General features: G+C 37.1%; 1 protein-coding gene across 3 annotated transcripts in view; it reads right to left on the minus strand.

Annotated features, from left to right (window-relative positions):
• ATF6 (activating transcription factor 6) overlaps positions 1–20161 on the minus strand; it is a 248846-nt gene that overhangs the window by 92637 nt on the left and 136048 nt on the right. Inside the window, exon 1 of one of the 3 annotated variants that reach the window (XR_014054063.1) lies at positions 477–2836. The exons of the other annotated variants lie outside the window; for them this stretch is intronic. The gene's annotated coding sequence lies outside the window, so the exon portion shown is untranslated. Of the gene's footprint in view, positions 1–476; positions 2837–20161 lie in introns of those variants that run through there. 3 annotated transcript variants of the gene reach the window in all.

Consider the following 20161-nt stretch of genomic DNA (forward strand, 5'->3'; position numbering starts at 1 on the left):
GTATTATATAACTTCCACAAATGCTGACTTTGAGTGATGAAGATCCTCAAATAATACTAATACTGGAAAAAAAAAAAAAAGGAAAGCGAAAGAAAGTGCAAGTGAAGTCGCTCAGCGTGTCCGACTCTTTGCTACTCCGTGCACTGTAGCCTACCAGGTTCCTCCGTCCATGGGATTTTTCAGGCAAGAATACTGGGGTGGGTTGCCATTTCCTTCTCCAGGAGATCTTCCCAACCCAGGGATTGAACCTGGGTCTCCTGCATTGTAGGCAAATGCTTTACCGTCTGAGCCACTGGGGAAGTCCCACTGAAAAAGTTTTCAATAAATATACTTCAGCTGGCTGAAGTATCTTCATCACCAAATAACGTAGAATTCTGAAAAAAAAACCCCACCATGGAAGAAAGATTCATCATATCAATAACTGCAAGAAATTCTCTGATGTATAAGGTGACTCAGGGTATAGTAATTTACCCTACCTGCAAATGAAATCTGGAAATGCTGGACTTGAAATATCCCAACAATATAGATCACTAGTGAGAAGATGACAATGGTTTCCCCTAAACCGGGCAGCAAAAGCAGGAAGGAGGAAAAAACCCAGTCACATTTTAGAGACTTTAGATTTAAAAAATGACCCATATAATTTGACAAGAAAACTTTTAAGAAATATGAAACATCTTAAGGGACAAAAGGGTACGGGAAATGAAAATCAGTTGAGGGCAAAAAACATGATATAAAGCTTGAAGGACTTGGCAGGGACTTAAATAAATGGATACACAGAAGAAACTCTAAATTGTGTGTAAAAGGAAAATAGATGATGCTGAGATGGCAGAAGATTGTGCCAGGAAGCCATTTTCACAGATTTCTCTTCAGTCTAAGGGAGGTATAGATGCCATTTCTTTAGAACAATTGAGATCTAGCCCTCTTTATATGCTCATTTTTCTTACACATTCGAGTTGAAAAATACCAAAGGTATAAGTCCAGCTGAGGATAAAGAAAACTATACATCTAAAAATTAAAGTTCAGATAAGCACACAGGCCATCAAAAAATGATTTTTTATTTCAATTTGCTAAATTGAAAGCATACAATGACCTAAATGCATCCCTTTAAACTCCTTTTCTTCCAAAAAACAAAAGATGGTATAAAAGGAGCATTTCTGAGGTTTGAACATTGAACTTTCTTTAAAACTTATTTTTAAATTAACCCCTGAAACCATTCAATATCACCAATGCCACAAAAAAAGAAACCTTGGCCAACATTCATCTATAAAGCTGTTTTAAAAATGGCAATCCTTTCTCCTTGACCAACCTTACCACCTTCAACCAGATGGCCTGATCCCATTCTCTCTCCGCAAAGAAAAATCAAATAAAAATTACACCAAGAGGATTCAGTATGAGAACAGCTATACGAAACTGTCTCCAAAGAGTAACGCACATTTCCAGTCGTTTTGTCACCTGTAGCTAACCAGCATTCTGGCTGCCTAAACAGCTCAGCCAACTTCTGAAGGAAAGTGGGGTGGAGAAAGGTCCTCAGTAAAGGTTTTCAGTGTTGGTGCTCCGAGGGGTCTTGATCTTCTCGATGTTTTTGAGGATTACATCATGTAAAGTGGCATACTGGTTCCGTACATGGAGCAGGATCTGGCGCACACTCAGGTACTCATTTTCGTCGACCTCCGCTACAGTGCGGCGATAATCTTCCACCTGAGGGTATTTCACTATCTTGGATACTAACTTGGCCCGGGTGTTGTAGTAGGTGGAGAAGCGGCGTAGATAGGAGGCTGCTGTGCTCTCCACAGTCCACAGCTGGTCCACGGTGTCTTCCTGGATGGACACTCCGAAGTTGTTGCCGTCCTCCACCTTCGGGATGAGCAGCTGCACCCACATCCGCACCGTGTTGCATTTCTCTCTCAGCAGCTCGATCTCAGGCTTTACACGCTCAATCAGCTCCACCAGATGCTGGTTGCTTCGCAGAAGCTGTCCCTCGCCGCCGGGCAGTGCTAGTACCTTGATGGAGGACTGGGTCTGCAGAGGCGGCGGATCCCGGTTGGGCCCATCACCTGCAGTGTCTGGGCCGATAAGGCTCTCTGGCGCTGGCACTGAACGGATTCTGGACAAGTCTTGCAGGCGGAGCTCCTGGACCCGACTGTCTAGCTCTGAGAGCTTCTGAGGGAAGAAGGTAGACACTAGATCCTCGGCCTCCTGGGCGATGCGGGCCCGAAATGAATCTACTTTCCCCTGTACGTCCTGCTCTAGCTTCAGCAAGGAAGCCATGACCACCAGGGGCGTCGAATGTTGGAGCGGATACGGCCTGAGTCTCTCCCTCCTCAGCAGGCTGGGCTTCCGGCGCCACCGCCAACTCCCAACAGACCAGGGCCCCGCTAGGCCGAAGTGACGTCCCAGGGTCCCTGAGGCCTGGCGCGCGGCGGAAACGGAGCCGCACGCTGACCACTCCCGATGGCGCCTGAGCCACATGTGTGTAGGTGGGGAGGGAGCCCAGCCAGATCTAGTTATCTGGGCGGCCCATCCCCTATTTACCGGCCCCCGCAGACTGGAAGACAGTTCCAAAGATCATCGTTAAACTTAAGCTGTGAAGAAGGAGGTCAAGGAAATCCACAGTCCTTAGATCCAGAATACACGATCTCTTTTGAAAGTCACCTCACGAAATGGGCTCCCAAGAGCAAGGCTCACTTCCGAAGAGCCTTAAATCACATCTTTACAGGTAATCTGGGACTATCCATGCTTTCCCCTCTGAAAGTCAGAGGGCTTCCCTGGTGGCTCAGTCAGTAAAGAATCTGCCCGCAATGCGGAAGACGCCGGTTTGATCCTTGGGTTGGGAGGATCCCCTGGAGGAGGGCACGGCAACCCACTCCAGTATTCTTGCCTGGAGAATCCCCATGGACAAAGGAGCCTGGTGGGCTACAGCCCACGGGGTCGCAGAGTCGGACACGACTTAGCAACTAAGCATACATAGAAAGTCAGAAGCAAGTTCACTATTATATTTTTAATCAAGTTAGAAAATTTCTGAGATCTTCTGTGGCTTACTTTATATAATTTTTAGTTTAAATCGCAAATGTTAAGTCACAGAACTTTTCTTAAAATTCATTTTGGTGAATAATTACAGTTGACTCTAGACTGTAGATTAAAGTAACAGATTTCCTGAATTTGATAAGTGTATGGTGCTTACAGAGGTTAATATCCTTGTTTCTAGGAAGTACGTACCACAGTATTAAGGGATAAAGTGGTATGATGTATTTTACCTATTCTCAGATGGTTCAGAAAAAGAGTGTGTATGTTTGTCAGTGTGTGCATGCGTACAGAGAATGAGAATGCTGAAGCATGTGGAGAAATGATAAAAATTGATGAATCTGTATAGATTGTATGAGAGATCAGTATTAGTCTTATAAATTCTCTGTAAGTTTCAACTTAATTCAAAATAATAAGTGAAAAAACTACCTTTTCCTTAAAGGTTTCTGGAATCATAAAGACAAATTCTATAGCCTTCTAAACTTTCACCCTATTTATTTATATGCGTTTTCCTTTCCCTGAAATATTTTCCTTTCATTCTTGCAAACTACAGAGTAAAATCTGGCCACTCACTTTTATTCTAAAATTATTGAAGTTTAGGGTTTTGGTTTTTTTTTAAAGGGTTATTCTAAAGATGCTATAGTATAGTTTCAAATGTAATTGTCACTTTGGTCAGACTGTAAACTCCTTCAGGACAGGAGCCAAGTTTTAATTCATTTCCTTTACAGGTGCTCAATACATGCCTGACGAAATTATCTTGACATAGTAAGATTTTAGCTAACTAGAACTTCAGAAAATATAGAACCAAAAGGAAAATATCAACAAGACAAATATGTTGTTACAGGTTGGGTCCCCCAGCAAGCAGAGAAGTTGCTTACTGGAAGTTTATTAGGGAGTGTTCTTAAGATAAACACCTATGGAAAGGAAGAGACAGAACTGGGAGAAGTTGGACTTCAATGCAATCTCAGAGCCTTGACGGACCCCATGGGGAACTGGGAAATGCCCTTCAGAGTTATCCTGAGATGGGGTCAAGGCAGTTCTGAAGAGGGCTCTTTGGCGGCAGGACTTCTTGCAGTTGCGAAATAAAAACTTAAGTTCTGAGGAGGAATCTGGGGAGCTCATCACCGCTTCAACTACATATGTAAGACACTAAGATACCAAAATCCAAATGGAAAAAAAATACCTTGTTAGGGGTGGTGATGGGGTTGAAGAGAAGCATCAAGAAAGTCTTAGAAAGTAAATTAACATGGTGATAGTTTTAGATGTGGCGAGATGAGAAAAAGCAGAATTCAATATTATGTAAGTTTTTTTGGCTGAGGTAAATAATTTCTATTTATACTTATATTAAACCTCTCCTAAGAGGTGATTTAGATATACATACATTTTTTACATGCACATATTTACATTCAAGTTATGAGAATTTAGATAGAGCTGTCAAACAGAAAATAAAAAGCAGATCTTGAAACATGACCACAATTTCCCAAATGTTGATTTTCTTCATAACTTTGGCTTTAAAAGATTACAATAGGGCCAGCATGGAAATTCCTTTTTGTACCAATAACATCCTCAAAGGTATTAATATATATGGTTTAACAAATGGTTATTCTGTTTTCAAAGAGAAAACATTTCTAGCTGCTTTTGTGTTTTAACTGAAGTATAGTTGATTTACACTGCTGTGTCAGTTTCTGCTGTACAGCAAAGTGAATTAGCCATACATATACATATATCCCCTCTCTTCCAGTTGCTGTTTTAAAAAAGGAGAGAAGTTTCTTTCTGTTTATAAGTGATTAATGTAGCCATTTATATGAAATTATTTTCTTTACTTGTCTAATGGTAATATATAAAATCCTTTGGGGAATTCAACTGCTCTTTTTTTCTGATGTGATGTAAGAATTTTATTTATCTGTAATGTTTTCTGGTCTTGTTCATGAAAGTAGCAGTTGGTAGGAAAGTAATAGCTCCTAATTCTTCTGTCATCAACCATCAGCAGTCAGTTTTAAAGACTATTTAATGCACTTGCATGCCTTGATTTGACCCATGAAATTAACACTGAGTGCTAGCAGGTGGAGGAAGGCTAGGGACAGCTGTATAGAGTGTTGTCTTGTTCAGTTCAGTTTCTCCTTTCTCCACAGCCCAGTAGGGTTCATCATGAACTGATGCCAATAACAGACACCCTACTCATCTTTTAGGAATACCAACAGATCTATGGATTGATTTGTCCTTTAAATATCTTCCAAATCTGAAACTATGCCCTGTGAAGATGGGATTCTGTGGTGCTAAGTATAAGTTTCATTTACAAAACTAAACAACTGTTGTAACAACTATTGGAGACACCTGTAAGCTTGAGATATGGATTGGGATTTAATCTTTCAAAATAAGCTTTTTTTCCCCCACTGATTTCTGTCTACGAAAGTTAGAAGAAATATCATCAGTGGGGCTAAATCTAGATAATCTTAAGACTCTGGTGGGTGGTAATATTTATGCCTTTACAAAATTCTTCAACTCTGGGTTGCAATGGATCTTACGTTATCTAGACCAAATGGTTTCATTTACCTCGTGTGAATACCCTCAAGTGAGCAATTTCTAGGCCTGGGAAATATATCACGTCCTCTTCCTTCCTTCTTCCTATACTGCTGTAAGTAAAGGTACAGAAATAAACGGTCTGCAGTGCCTTTTTGTCAGAATCAAGTCTCCACATCTAACATGACCATGGCTTTAAATGAAGTGAAAGAAAGTGAACGTGTTAAGTCACTCAGTTGTGTCTCTTTGCGACCCCATGGAGTATCACCTGCCAGGCTTCTCTGTCCATGGAATTCTCCAGGCAGGAACACTGGAGTGGGTTGCCATGCCCTTCTCCAGGGGATCTTCCCAACCCAGGGATCAAACCTGGGTCTCCTGCATTTCAGGCAGATTCTTTACTGTCTGAGCCACCAGGGAAGTCAAGTTGGCAATATAGCATTGTGGTTAAAGTTTGAAGTTAGTCATGTTCAGATCTTAACTTTGCTACTTATTGTGACCCTAGCTAAGTTACCTAACCTCTCTGTGCTTCATTTTCATCTATAATAATATCTATAAAAGTTATTTTGAGGATTAGTTAATAAATGTAGAGTTTAGCAGAGGCCCTAATTGTTCAATAAATGTTAGCTGTTATTGAAGGAGGGTCTATCAACAGTCCAAAATCTCCCTTTACTCTTTGAATTGGAGTAGAACTATGTATTCTAGACAAACAAGATACAATTTTCTTGTTCACTGTCTTATTATTTAGCAGTGATGACTAATTGTACTACACAGTTGAATATAAGTATCTTTTTTTAATGGCTTGACTTTCTCAGGTCATCAGTATTTAGAGTTCATATCACAGAGGGCATAAGTGAAGTAAGCACAAAGGTTTATTGGTTACCTTGGCTGAAAACTGTGTTTCTAAATAGAACCCCTTCTTGCAAAAGCCATGTCTTCAGCAAGTTCATGTTATTTTTATCTTACAAATTACATAATTGGGATAGTTTGGAAACAGTGATGTCTAATTTTAAGGGTCCTTAAGATCACTGATTTTAACAAAAATCCACTGATTTTCGGGTCCTAGATTCTCGACTTTTTAAGATCCTGTGGCCAGTGACTCTCCATTCAAGTCACTGATAGCTTGTTTACAAAATGCCTGGATCAGTGATGTACTGGAGGACTTCCCTGGTGGTACAAAGGATAAGAATATGCCTGCCAATGCAGGGGACGTGTGTTGGATCCCTGGTCCAGAAGGATTGATTCCACATGCTGCGAAGCAACTAAGCCCATGTACCACAACTACTGAGCCCACATTCTAGGGCCTGCAAGTTGCAACGACTGAGGCCTGTGTTCCTAGAGCCTGTGCTCCACAACAAGAGAAGCCACTGCAAGGAGAAACCTGTGCACCACAACAAAGAGTAGGCCCTGCTCACTGCAACTACAGAAAGCCTGCATGCAGCAACGAGGACCCAGTGCAGCCAAAAATAAACTAATTAAAAAAAATAAGGTACTGGATGAACAATTAATCTTCTAGTTCAGTATTTTTCAAACTGAAGTCCACTGGTTCCCTATAATTATTTGTGTGTCTTCATTTTGATGATAAATTAATTGATGTAAGCATATTCTGGATCTTATTATAACTGCCATGTGATCTGGAGCCCAGCAATTACATTTTTATGATTATGATAGTACCAAGTATATCTACCTTACTTGATCAGAGAGGGGCCTCTTAGGTGGTGTTGGTTTAGTTTGCTAAGTTGTGTCCGACTCTTGCAAACCCACGGACTGTAGCCCACCAGGCTCCTCTGTCCATGGGATTTCCCAGGCGGGAATAATGGAGTAGGCTGCCATTTCCTTCTGAGAAAGGAGCCTAATAGGTATGATTATCCTTGTTTCCTGTCTCCCAAATAACTGTTAATCCAATAGAGCAAAAGGTTTTCTTAGTGGCTCAAATAGAGAAAATCTGTGAGAGAATTAATTGGAATTAATAATATGGAAATTTTTAATTAAAAATTAAAAGCCCTTGCACCATGAGAGTCCGGACTTCGCTTGTCAGTAGTGACTTACACAAGAACGAGGACTATGACATAAATTCATGTTGTTGATTTAAATTTTATTTTTGTAATATTATTTATATTTAATTTATATATTTATATTATATAATAGAATTATATTCTTTTGGTTTAGTACTTGTAAACTAAAAGTAGGGGATGTTTCGAGTTTTATGTTTATATGTACTTAATAAACATAAGTCAATGCTGGCAGAGAATTTCTTCCTTTAAAAGTAAAAACCCTCTCCTAATGCCTTATGCGGACAATTTCCGAGTTATCTTCCTGAAATGTGTTTTTGATCAGATTTCTCTCAAATTCCTTAAGCATAGCATACAAGTGTTCCTTCATGACCTGTTTCCTGCCATCTTTTATTTCCCAGAACCAACTCTACATGCCAATAACATGTCCTGGGCTTTTACATATTCACCTTTCTCTGTGTAAAATGCCACACTGCATCATTTTTCTCTCACTCTCTGTCTTACTCATCTTGCTATAATCAACTCAAGAACTTTTCCTGATACCACCTGCTTCCTTGTTAGATGAAGTTAGTGCTTCTGGCACAGGTTAAATAGTATAAGATCTATCTCATAAAGCTGTTGAAAGGATTAAATGAAGTAACATATAAAGCATCTAGGACAATAAATTCTTCATAAATAGTAGTAGTTTTATTTGTATCTTAAAGTATTCTGCATATATCTCTTTTATAGTTCCTATCACAGTATTGTAAGTTTGGATTTACATGTCACTTTTCTCCACCATAAGTTCTCTGAGGATAAGCATTTCAGTTCTTTGATTTCTGTATGTCCTTTAGTAGCAGAGTGCCAGGTAACAATAAGTGTTCAATGAATATTTACTGAATAAGTTAGTGAAGGAAGCAGAATAAAATTTATCAGACAGGACCTAACTAGCAAAAGAGATGAGATTCTCAAGCAACTAATTTTTTTCTTTTTCCCCTGAAAAACTGCTGAACTATCCTACGTCATATAAAAATCCATTTTAGAGATCCAACAGTGGTCTTCTGGGCTGGACTCTTTAGGAATTTATAGGGAAAGTAGGAAATATATTTCTTTTTTCTCCCATCAACAGCATGCAGAGTTTTACATTCTGCTTTTGACTTTGGTAATATGCTAGAATTCTACCAATCACAGTATTGCTTAGATGTAAAAAGGAGCTCTTACATAAATAACTGAGGTTGGTTCTTTAGAACAGTAGTTATGCATTACTACGTGTTTGTGCAAAATGAACATATCAGGGAGTACTAGAGAGGTACACACACAAGGAATATGGGTGGTGCTGGCTGTATCTCATGCTCCTACTGTTTACTTATAGCTTCTTATTAGTGTGGGATTTGTTTTATTTGGCAAATATACAAGATTTCACTGACTGAGAGAGGAAGATGTAAGAAAATGCCCAAGCATAAAACTTCTACAGCTGAATAACAATCGGTAACTCGGTGCTGTATCAACAGCCTCCCCAGGGGCTGGTGCAAGCTGAAACCACTCCAGAATTACAAATTTCATGAGCTGCAGACTTTACTGCTAAAAGTAAAGTAGTGAGTGGTTAACTAAAGATTTTATTCTTCCACAGACACTTCCATTTACAAATGCTAAATTCACTAGTTGGGGCTAAACTTTTTGATTAGCATATAAAATATGTATGATGAGTTTCTAATTTCTGTAAATAATTTTCACCAGCAAAAATAGTCAAATGTACATTTCAAAAACCAAGCCAAAGAATGTATATGCTTCAACCTGAAAAAATGTACTTTCTTTATGTTCATTTAAAATTACTCTGTCCTCTCACTTTGATTTTCCTTCTTAACCCTTATCACAAACTGAAATTCTGTTACATATTTATCTATTTGTTGTTTCTAGTCTCTAGAACATAAAATTAAGGGCTTTTTTGTTTTGTTTATTGGATTCTTTGCAGTGAGAACAGCTTGGAACATAATGGCTACTCAATAAATATTTTGTTGGATGAATGACAGTAAAGTTGCTTAAATCTCTTGATTTAAATGATTCTTTGAGGATAACTGCATTTGGAAAAACTTTTAAATTATGAAAGTAAGGTAATTATTCAAGTAGTCATAACTTAGTATGAATAAAGTTTTTTGAACAATAAAAGCAATCCTTAAATATCTGAAGAAATTATGTTTTGACCATCTCTCTTATTTATGTTTTCTCTTAAATAGCAACAAAACAGGCACTACTTGTTTTAAAAAATTTAGATTTTGGCATTTATCACTTCCATTTACCTGCTTAAAATATATGTTTTTTCCAAGATGAAAAGATTCATATTTTGATAGATGGAAAATATAACTCCTTAGCTTTCTATTTTCAACTTGGGTCAACTACACCAAATTGCAGTAAAGTTAAAAAAAAAAATAGATAAAAACAATTGAATTTGGACTTATTTTGGTTCTAATAAGTACTTTGCTTAAGGAGATACTATGCTTTCTTGAATGTAACCTGAACACAAAGTTGGTAAAATAATCCTAGGAGGATAATAGTTTTCAAAAAACTTAGCAATCATATATGCACAGAAATTACGTGCACTTCTTTTTGTGTGATAAGTAATACATATACTTATTTTACTAAAAAAATAAGCAAGATAAACTTCATAGCTAAAAAGCTGACCCCAAAGCCTCAGTCTTAAGTTGTTTCATCAGAACAGACTTGAACTATTTATAATCTGAATTCAAACTATTTTATCATTAATTATTGATCTACTAATAGCCTGTGATGGACTTCCCTGGTGGTCAAGTGACTAGAACTCTGAGCTCCCATCTCAGGGGCCCATGTTTGATCCCTAGTCTGGGAGCTGATTCCACATGCCGCAACTAAGACCCAGTGCAGCCAAATAAATAAATATAAATATAAATATATATATTTTTATTAAAATATAAATTTATATTTATTAAAATTTATATATTATTTTTATATATTAAAAGATATATATATATCTTTTAAAAACCTATGAGCTTCCATTATATATAAAAATGTCAGGTAACAGGTTTCATCTAAAAATGAACAACAGAATTAGAACCTTGTGCAGTAATGCCTATTAATACTAAACCTATGCTGACGTTAACTGTTTCAAAAACTATATATGATTTTATGTGTGCTATTAAAATTTACAGGAAAACAACACTAGTTTTATGCTACAAATATGTAATATTTACTGCATCTTCTGGAGGACCTAACACATCCATACCAGGCATATGGTTCCTATCTGATGTCAATATGGAAAGATCAGATTAAAGATCAGTTTCTTTTCAATTATCAGCTGATGTTACTAAAATCATCAAAATGAATATAACACAGTCAATTTGAATAAATCATAAAAACAACAGAAAACCTGGTGTCTTCTGTAACTTCGTTTTTTGTCTGTAATCTAAGTATCTAGTTTCTGCAGGCATTCACATGAATGAATATTGAATATTGAATTAGAATATTGAAATAGAATTTAGGAAATCACTCTGAAATCACTTTTTAAAAGACTACTGTAAGAGATTATAGACTACTGAGGGAGATCCTAGCTATCTTTCTGTTTGGAAGAGCTCTTCATTTCAAATTATAATTCCCTTTACCCCCAAAAGGGATAAAGGGTAGGTCTAAATTATCTAAATAAAGCCTTCAAAAAACCTAATTAGATAATGGATACTGATTTAAAAGTCACTGTTGTAAAATCTTGCAGATTTCACACTCTTTCCAATATGTTAAATTTCTGTCTGTTGCTGAATGATAATGGCAAAAAAAATGAATCTTTATGGGGAGTTGGGGGTGGTACGGGATCATGGATGACTGCTATATCTAATGAAAAACAAACTCTCTCCCCTTGTCCTATCCATTTATAGGTTCTTCAAACTGTAGTCATAGGCTTCAAAGGGCAGTCTCCTGATGACACAGAAACAGACATACACTGAACACCTACTATGTGTTAAGTACTATTCTAGTACCTGATTTTTTATATAAAATTTCTTAGCCTAAAAAGAGGGAATTATTAATATTACTGTATTAGAGATACTGAGGCTCTGAAAAGTATTTCCCTGAAATCTTTGAGTTTGTAAGCAAGAGAACAATGCTGGTTGAAATCCAAATACATTTGACTCTAACGCCCATGCTACATGATTTCCTACAAAAAAAAAAAAGGCTGTCTCAGCACCTCCAAAGTTATCTTCTCTACTACACTAAAAATTATGATGACTCATAGCTGATTGGAAATTTTTTTTCTTATTTCTGAATAAGGCTGCACAGTGGTACAGGACAAACTATCTCTACCCTCTGTTACTTTTCTACTCTTTAAGCCAATGCCTAAAATATCTGTATGTGCATGTGTATACACATACATACACATATTCATACATACATAATACATGTATTTTTAAAAGAATAATTCTAAGGTCAAATGCTATAGGCCTTTTTTAAAAAAAGGAGAAAAACATAGTAGATTAGACACAAAGTAGTAGACAGTTCTTTTAAAAACTTTATTTTTAGCTCCTCTTTCACTTACTTTTCTGTGTATTTCCTAGCACTGAGATCTGTATTGGCACATGTTATGTGTTTATCTCGTCTGGTCTCCAGAACCTTGGTTTGGCAATATCTTCTGCTACCCAGTACACTTTTGCTATAATTACCTACAGTATATGTTATGTTTCCAAAAGAGTATATAAATAACATTTCATTGGTTAAGTAGAAAGACAGGAAACTTGAGGTTGAAGGAGTTGAATCACAGGATACTGTTTTAAGAAGTTCCAGCAAAATGTACAACAAGAAAGTTTTAAGGATTACAAAGAAAATAGCCTAGTATAGCTCAGCTGATGAAGAATCTGCCTGCAACACAAGACACCCACTTCAATTCCTGGGAAGGGAAGATCCCCTTCAGGAGGGATAGGCTACCCACTCCAGTATTCTTGGGCTTCCCGGATAGCTCAGATGGTAGAGAATCCACCTGCAATGTGGTAGAGAATCCGCCCACAATGCGGGAGACCTGAGTTCTATCCCTCGGTCAGGAAGATATCCTGGAGGAGGGCATGGTAACCCACTCCAGTATTCTTGCTTGGAGAATCCCCATAGACGGAGGAGCCTGGCAAACTATAGTCCATAGGGTCACAATGAGTCGGACATGACTCAGTGACTAAGCACATACCCTTTTAAGCTTGGCTTTGTTTTAATTCTTCTATTAAAAGCTACTGGACAAGAGGAAAAAGAGTTTTTATTTAATTTTGTACCTATATAAAATGATGGATATTCAATAAACTTAATGATAGTCATTTCATGATGTGTGTAAGTCAAATCATTATTTTGACACCTTATATGGTGCTGTGTGTCGATTTTATCCCAGTAAAACTAGGAGGAAAAAAACTATGGGGTGAAAACACAGTATTGAATATCATACAGTACTGGATACCCATATGCAAAAAATGAACTTTGACCCATCCCTGTGCTATATACAAAAAGTACTTTAAAATGGATCACAGACCTACATGTAAAACCTAAAACTATAAAACTTTTAGAAGCAAACATGAGAAAATCTTTGTGACCTTGGGTTAGACAAAGATTACTTAGAACAATAAAAGTAATACTTAAAGGAAAAAGATGATAGATTAGACTTCATCAAAATTAAGATTTCTGCTCTTTTAAAAACACTGGTAAGAAATTGAAAAGACAACAGACTGGGAGAAAATATATCCAAATCAGTAACTGACAAAGGAATTGTATCTAGAATATTTAAGAACTCCCAAATCAATTATAGAAAAACAGTTACAACCCAATTAAAAATGGGCAAAAGATCTGAACAAATACTTTACCAAAGAAGATATATGGATGGCAAATAAGCACATGAAATGATGTTTAAAATTATTTGTCATTAGGGAAATGTAATTAAAACCTGAGATCAGTCAGTTCAGTTGCTCAGTAGTGTCCGACTCTTTGCCACCTCATGGACTACAGCACGCCAGGCCTCCCTGTCCATTACCAACTCCTGGAGCTTATTCAAACTCATGTGCATCGAGTTGGTGATGCCATCCAACCATATCATCCTCTGTCGTCCACTTATCCTCCCGCCTTCAATCTTTCCCAGCATCAGGGTCTTTTCCAATGAGTCAGCTCTTCACATCAGGTGGCCAAAGTATTGGGAGTTTCAGCTTCAGCATCAGTCCTTCCAGTGAATATTCAGGACTGATTTCCTTTAGGATGGACTGGTTGGATCTCCTTGCAGTCCAAGGGACTCTCAAGAGTCTTCTCCAACACCACAGTTCAAAAGCATCAATTCTTTGGGGCTCAGCTTTCTTTATAGTCCAAGTCTCACATTCATACATGACTACTGGAAAAACCATAGCTTTGACTAGACAGACCTTTGTTGGCAAAGTAATGTCTCTGCTTTTAATATGCTGTCTAGGTTGGTCATAGCTTTTCTTCCAAGGAGTAAGCATCTTTTAATTTCATGGCTGCAATCACCATCTGCTGTGATTTTGGAGCCCAAGAAAATAAAGTCTCTTACTGTTTTCATTGTTTCCCCATCTATTTGCCATGAAGTGATGGGACCAGATGCCATGATCTTAGTTTTCTAAGTGTTGAGCTTTAAGCCAACTTTTCCACTCTCCTCTTTCACTTTCATCAAGAGGCTCTTTAGTTCTTCTTCGCTTTCTGACATAAGGGTTGTGTCATCTGCATATCTGAGATTATTGATATTTCTCCCAGCAATCTTGATTCCAGCTTGAGCTTCATCCAGCCTGGCATTTCACATGATGTACTCTGCTGCTGCTGCTAAGTTGCCTCAGTCGCGTCTGACTTTGTGTGACCCCATAGATGGCAGCCCAGCAGGCTCCGCCATCCCTGGGATTCTCCAGGCAAGAACACTGGAGTGGGTTGCCATTTCCTTCTCCAATGCATGAGAGTGAAAAGTGAAAGTGAAGTCGCTCAGTTGTGTCCGATTCTTAGTGACCCCATGGACTGCAGCCTACCAGGCTCCTCCATCCATGGGATTTTCTAGGCAAGAGTATTAGAGTGGGGTGCCATTGCCTTGTAAGTTAAATAAGCAGTGTGGCAATATACAGCCTTGACATACTCCTTTTCCTATTTGGAACCAGTCTGTTGTTCCATGTCCAGTTCTAACTGTTGCTTCTTGACCTGCATACAGATTTTTCAGGAGGCAGGTCAGGTGGTCTGGTATCCTCACCTCTTGAAGAATTTTCCACAGTTTGTTGTGATTCACACAGTCAAAGGTTTTGCGTAGTCAATAAAGCAGAAGTAGATGTTTTCCTGGAACCTTCTTGCTTTTTCGATCAACCAACGGATGTTGGCAATTTGATCTCTGATACTATGACACATTTATTAGAATGGTTCAAATAAAAAAGATTGGCCATATCATATCAAGTGCTGGTGAGAATGTTGAGGAAGTGAAACTCTCGTATACTGCTGGTAAAAATGTAAAATTGTACAACCACTTTGGAAAATAGTCTGGCAGTTTCTTAAAAAGATAAACACATACCTACCATATAACCCAGCCACTTTACTCCTAATTTCCATAAGAGAAATGAGAGCATATGTCTCTACAGAGACATATGTACACCAATATTCATAGTAGCATTATCTCATGTTGATAACTGTAAACTCATGTTGCTCAAAGGGTACCAGTTTCCAGTTATCTGATGAATAAGTTCTGGAGATATAAGATACAGCATGGTAATTATAGTTAACAACTATTTGTATTAGCTGAAAGTGGAAGGTGAATGAATAAACAAATTGTTTTATCCCTACAATGGAATACTAAGCAATAGAGGAATGAGCTATTGATAATACAACAGTACAGATGATTCTCAAAGTAATTATGTGGAAGGAAAAAATAAATACTGTATGATTTCTTCATATAAAATTATTTTTTTAATGTCAATGAATTTATAGTATTAGAAAGACGATCAGTGATTGCCTGTGACAGGGGAGAGAATGAGTGGGGAGAAATTACAAAGGAGTAACCATCAGAAATGATGGGCATGCTTATTATTTTGACTATGGTGATGATTTCACAGATATATACATTTGTCAAAACAACATGTGCGATTAAGTATGTACAGCCTCTTGTATGTCAGTTATATCTCATTAATGCAGTTTTCTATTTTTTTAGACAACTAACCCACCATGTAAAACAGTATGAAGGTTTCTCAAAAAATTAAAAATAGAGCTATCATATGATGGAAAATCCCACTTCTGGGTGAATATCTGAAAGAAATGAAATCAATATCTCAAAGAGATATCTGCACCCCAGTGTTCACTGTAACATTATTCACAATAGCCAAAACATGGAAACAACCTAAGTGTCTAATGATGGATGAATGCATTGATAAAGAAAATGTGATACACACAAAGTGGAATATTATTCAGCTACAAAAATAGGGAAATCCTAGTATGGAGAACAGTATAGAGGTTCTTTTAAAAACTAAAAACAAAGTTACCATATGATCCAGCAATCCCATTCCTGGGAACGTATCCAAAAAAGACAAAAACTCTAATTCACCCTGTGTTCACAGCAGCACCATTTACAATAGCCAAGACATGGAAGCAACCTAAATGTCCATTGACAGATGAATGGATACAGAAGATGTAGTGTATGTGTGTGCACATATATATATGTGTGTGTGTATATGTGTTTATATATATATATATATAATGGAATATTACTCAGCCATTAAAAAGAATGAAATAAGGCCATTTGCAGCAATGTGGATGGACCTAGAGAGTGTCATACTGAGTAAGTCAGATCAAGAAGGAGAAATATCATATGACATCCCTTATATGTGGAATCTAAAAAGAAATGATACAAATGAACTTATTTACAAACAGAACGAGACTCACAGACTTAGAAAACAAACTCATGGTTGCTGGGAGGAACGGACAGTTAAAGATTTTGGGATGGTCATGTACACACGGCTATATTTAAAATGGACAACGAACAAAAACCTAATGTATAGCACATGGAACTCTGTTCAGTGTTATCTGTCAGCCTGCATGGGAGGGGGGTTTGGGGAGCAATGGATACACGTATATCGGTGGCTGAGTCCCTACACTGTTTACCTGAAACTATCACAACATTGTTAATTGGCTATACCTCAATACAAAATGTTTTTGGTGTTAAAAAATAAAATTAAAAAAAAAGAAGATGTGGTATACATATACAATGGAATATTAGTCATACATAAAAGAGAAAGAATGCCATTTGCAGTTATATGGATGGACCTAGAGATTATCATACTAACTGAAGTCAGAGAAAGATAATACTGTATGATTGCACTTGGGTGGGGGAAATGAGGGAGATGTTGGTCAAAAGATACAAATTTCCAGTTATAAGATGAATAGGGTCTAGAGATCTAGAGATATATAACTACAGTTAATAATACTGTATTATATACTTGAAAATTGCTGGCAGAGTACACCTTAAATATTCTCACTATAAAAAAAGCAATTATGTGAGATGATGGATGTGTTAACTAACCTAATTATTTAACTAATAATATTAACTAATAAACTAATTATTTAACTAACCTTTATTAATCATCTTATAATATGTATGTGCATATATATTATAAAATGATTAAAGACATATGTTATATACCTTAAGCTTACACAGTGTTATGTATCAATTATATCTCAATAAAGCTAGGGGGTGGAGAACACTAACCTTCACCTTAAAAAATGACATTACATGATATACAAGATCTCACTAGCAATTTTAATTATAATCATGTTAAAGAATAAGTCTTTGCTTCATATAGCATAAAATTAAATTCAACCTAGACACAAGGGTTTTTTCCTTATATTAAGAGAGTCTTCCAAGAGGTATGGTTCCCTGATTGCTAATAAGACTAATTCTTCCAACTAAAATAAATAAATTAATTAAAAAAAAAAAAAAGACTCACTAATTCTTGGAGGGGAAAAAAAAAAAACACTAATTCTTCAGAAGGCCATAAGGCAGAAATCCAAGTTAAACACCAAATGTTCAAATATTCCTGATTACAACAGTATAAAAAATTAGTTAGAAAATAGTTAGGAAATGATAAAAAGAACACACCAAATAAAAACAAAACAGTATTATTAGGCTGCACCTACAAATTCTTGTAATCTAGCTTCCAACAACTACAACTAAACAAAGATATGGGGGGGGAAGAGGGAGAAAGAAGAGAAGGATGGCCCTTTTCCTCACAGCATCTCGATGTGTTAATGAGGTGCCTGATGATGTTAGCAGAAAACAAACAAGCTATTGCATCAAGACGTAAATACAGTTGTGACTAGCACACCCTGTACAATTATTTTTGTCACCATGAGCTATGACGTAATAGTTACAGGTAAAGTATCTCAGAACAGTCAGTTCTCAGCTGTTAAGTCTCCAGGAAGAGTTCCCTGCACAGGACGGTACTGTAATTATTTGTCTTTCATTTTTTACACTATAAATTCCTTGAGTGCAATGGCTATGTCTTATTAATCAGCTGTAACCCCACACCAAGCACTTTCTTGCAGAGATTTCATTTATCTCATACTGCAAACTGGCACCCACCATGGCCTGACAATCCTGTTTCTCTGGCAGGCACATTATTAGTCAAGACAACTATTTAACACCTACTCACTCCTCTTTCCTCAAATCCCCTTTACCTCCTCCAACAGCCTCACCTGCAGCTGATCACACTGTATTAAATCCTTCAGTGGAAAACAGAAGCCATCAGAGGTGTCTTATCTTCCTAGAACAAAACATCCTACCTATAAATTGCCTGGCTTCTACCGCAAGACAAGAAAGGTCTCACCTTCTAGCACAAAGGACAGTCTTTCTACTTGTGACATAAATTCCACCTGTTTGCCCCACCTCAAGGACTTCATCACTTCTAATAACACTGCTCTCTTACTGTCCACTAGTTCATTCCTTGAAAATTTAAAATTTTTATCTTGGAATTAAAAAAACAACTACCTTTTCTCTGTTTCCTTTGTTGACTAAAAAAATACACAACCTAAAATTTGAGAATTACATTTTATTTGGCAGACAGAACTGACGGACTTAAGATAGTTCTGAGAGACTGCTCCAAAGAAGTAAGGAAGGAGCCAGGGCATATAGGAGATTTGCTACAAAGACCTGGTAGTTGAGATGTCAAAAGATTAGTATAATTAGTTAATGAAAACCAGATGTCTCAAGTTAAGAAATTAGTGTTTTTCTATACATGGGAAGATTCAAGACTCTGGGCTCACTGAAACCAATTCCCTTGATATGCATTGCTTGTATTTGTTGCCAGACATTCTCATAAAAGATTTTTGTTGCTGATTATTTGGGGCTCATACTGAATGAATATAAATAAAACATCAAATGTGTAGGTTCTTTCATTTATAGAGCAGAAAAACAATTTTATACTAGAAATAATAATTCAATCTCCATATTTTCTAAATCATTCATGTCATTCAATTGTTTAAATGCCTTAAATGGCCCTCAGAATAAAACTGAACTCCTTACCATAGCTCACAGTCCTTGTGTGATATGGAACTTTCTAGTCTCTCCAACCTTATTTTCATAACTCAACCCCATCCCACATACTATTCACTAAGTCTTCTGACACACTGGTTTTCTTATAATATCTCAAATAAAGCTTCATTCTATGAGGCCACCCTGATACCAAAACCAAGCACCAAGACACTACAAAAAAGAAAATTATACGCCAATACTCTTTGCTGAATTTAGATGCAAACACTCTCAAGAGAATATTAGCAAAACAAATTTAAAAAAAACATAAAAAAGATCAGACACCATGATGAAGTGGGACTTATTCCAGGGTCACAATGATGGTTCAACATTTGGAAATCAATGTATTATACTGCATTAACAAAAGGAAAGATAAAAATCACATGATCATCTCAACAGACATATAAAAAGCATTTGAGAAAATTCAACATCCACTCATGATAAAAATGCTCCACAAAGTATGTATAGAGGGAATATAACTCAACATAGTAAAGATTAAGACCCATAACTTAAGGTTATTTTAAGACCAATCATGTAAAGTTTAAGGACCACTGAAATATCTTACATGGTAAATTTATAATGCATTGGCTGAAGAAGTACATACAATCAATACCTGAGAGACTAAAAATGTCTTGGATAGTAGACCCTGCTCAGTGCCTGCTGGATGAAAAGTCAATAAAAGAAATTATGGCACTGCTACTTTCTAGTCATATCAAATTAAAGATTAGTTGTAAATATGAAGACTGAATTAACATTTCTACTATAGAATTGTTCTGCTCAATAAATGAAAGAAACTACACACTTGATATTTTATTTACATTCATTCAGTATGAGCACCCCAAGAAGGCAATGGCACCCCACTCCAGTACTCTTGCCTGGAAAAATCCCATGGACGGAGGAGCCTGGTAGGCTGCAGTCCACGGGGTCGCTAAGAGTCGGACACGACTGAGCAACTTCACTTTCACTTTTTACTTTCATGCATTGGAGAAGGAAACGGCAACCCACTCCAGTATTCCTGCCTCAAGAATCCCAGGGACGGCAGAGCCTGATGGGCTGCCGTCTGTGGGGTTGCACAGAGTCGGACACGACTGAAGCG

This window comes from Giraffa tippelskirchi, chromosome 5 (genome assembly GCF_054371585.1).
Source record: "Giraffa tippelskirchi isolate mGirTip1 chromosome 5, T2T-mGirTip1v1.2.pri, whole genome shotgun sequence".
In the NCBI taxonomy this organism is placed as follows: Eukaryota; Metazoa; Chordata; class Mammalia; order Artiodactyla; family Giraffidae; genus Giraffa; species Giraffa tippelskirchi.